The sequence below is a fragment of the Odocoileus virginianus genome, unplaced genomic scaffold (genome assembly GCF_023699985.2).
Source record: "Odocoileus virginianus isolate 20LAN1187 ecotype Illinois unplaced genomic scaffold, Ovbor_1.2 Unplaced_Scaffold_19, whole genome shotgun sequence".
NCBI lineage: Eukaryota > Metazoa > Chordata > Mammalia > Artiodactyla > Cervidae > Odocoileus > Odocoileus virginianus.
Genome location: NW_027224281.1, coordinates 1,099,525 through 1,101,464, shown reverse-complemented (window position 1 = coordinate 1,101,464; position 1,940 = coordinate 1,099,525). Strand labels below are relative to the sequence as shown.

General features: G+C 43.0%; 1 pseudogene; it reads right to left on the bottom strand.

Annotated features, from left to right (window-relative positions):
• Positions 1 to 471: 471 nt before the first annotated feature.
• On the bottom strand, positions 472 to 1,417 carry LOC110148312 (olfactory receptor 6M1-like; annotated as a pseudogene).
• Positions 1,418 to 1,940: the final 523 nt, after the last annotated feature.

The following is a 1,940-nucleotide window of genomic DNA, read 5'->3' as shown; positions in this document are numbered from 1 at the left end:
CTTCCTTTTCTATCTCAACAATCTCTCCATGTGCAAACAATGTTACTTTTATGAAAATAATCTCATTTTGTAGCCACAAGTGCCCTGTAAGATAAACAGAGCAGCAGTTCTTGCCTCCATTTTACAGATGAGCGAGTGGCGGCTTAAAGAAGTAACTTACTGAAGCCCATTGAAATTAGTGCCTGAACAAATGTCTAGACATCAGCTCTTAGAACTCAGAGTCTGGAATCTTTCTGCCTTTCTATATTAATTTATGCAAAATACTTCAAGGACTAAGGAGCCAAACAGTACTTATTTATTTCTGCTTTTCCATAGCAAGATCATAATGCTTGACTCTTGGTGATGTGTGATGATTTCTCATCCTGCCTATAGATTGCGAGACTTTTTGGTCATGATTCTGTGTCATTGTTCATGCAGAGCAAAGTGATATATAGAGGAAGCATGTCTTAGATGTCCTGAAACTGCTGAGTGTCATGTTCCTTTGGAATGTGGTAGAACTATCCTGCTAACTGACTCTCTCAAGACTTCCTTTACCTTTTTGTTCCTCAAGCTGTAAATGAAGGTGCTCAGAAGAGCAGTCATTATGGTAATGAGGACAGTGGCTATCTTGTCAAATTCCAGGGAGTGGTTCTGATTGGGTCTTACATACACAAAGATGTTGCTCCCGTAGGCCATGGAGACGACAGTGATGTGAGATGCACAGGTGGAGAAGGCTTTCTGACATCCTTGGGCCTAGGGGATGCGCAGGATGGTAGAGATGATGTAGGTGTAGGACACGGTGGTGAGCACCAGTGAGGTCAGGAGGATGAGAGAAGACAAGAGGAAACTTATCCTCTCAAGGAGACGAGTGTCTATGCAGGCCGCCTGCAGCAGAGGGGCGATGTCACAGAAGAAGTGATTAATCTCCTTCTGGCAGAAGGGCAGCCTGGACAGCAGAATAACCGGGCAGAGCACCGACAGGAAGGCCCCCACCCAGCAGCCCAGAACCAGCAGGAGACACACCCTGCTGTTCATGATGATGGTGTAGCGCAGGGGGTTACAGATGGCCGCATAGTGGTCAAAGGACACCACCACCAGCAGGATGAACTCCACTGTCCCCAGGAAGAAGTAGAAGTATGTTTGGATGATGCAGCCTGCAAAAGATAACGGTTTTCTCCTCCTCTAAGAGGCAAGTTAGCAACTTTGGAGCAATAGTAGTTGTGAATAAAATGTCCAAAAATGACAGATTACTGAGGAAGAAGTACATTGGCGTTTGGAGACGATTATTGGTCCATATTAAGGAAATGATGACAATGTTTCCTGTTATGGTGAGCGTATAAACTAACAGAATGACAGAAAGCAATGTCTGAAGCCCCTGGACAGCAGGAAAAGAGATAAGAGTGAATTCAGTGATGGTGGTCTGGTTTCTTGTGGCCATTTCTGTGTGGAAGGAGAAGGAACAAAGGAGGTTAGAACAGTTTAAGATGTCTTTCAAATGTTTTGTGATTTTGCTAGATGTAAAAGAGAATGTTCAAGAGGGAGGGGGGTTCTAGTTCTGTCTGTGACTCTATTATGTGGCTCCAGGGAAATCACTTGGCCTCAGTTTTCATCTATGTAATTGATGAGCTAGGGGAAAAAAACCCCAGAAAACAGCAACCCTGTGAATCCCTTTAAACTTTAACTCTTTGATTTTTATTTGATATGTTTATTTTCTCTTTATTTCCTTCCTTAAACCCAAATTTATTCAAACTAGCTGAAATATATAATTAACTGAAAATCACTCAACTTCTTTTGATCATACAATTCAAGAATAAAAAAGTAAGGACTTCCCTGGTGGTCCAGTGGCTGAGACTCCCTTGCTCCCATTGGAGGGGGTCCAGGTTCATCCCTGCTCAGGGAACTAGATCCCACATGTCACACCTAAAACATGGCACAACCAAATATATTGTTGCTGTTTAGTT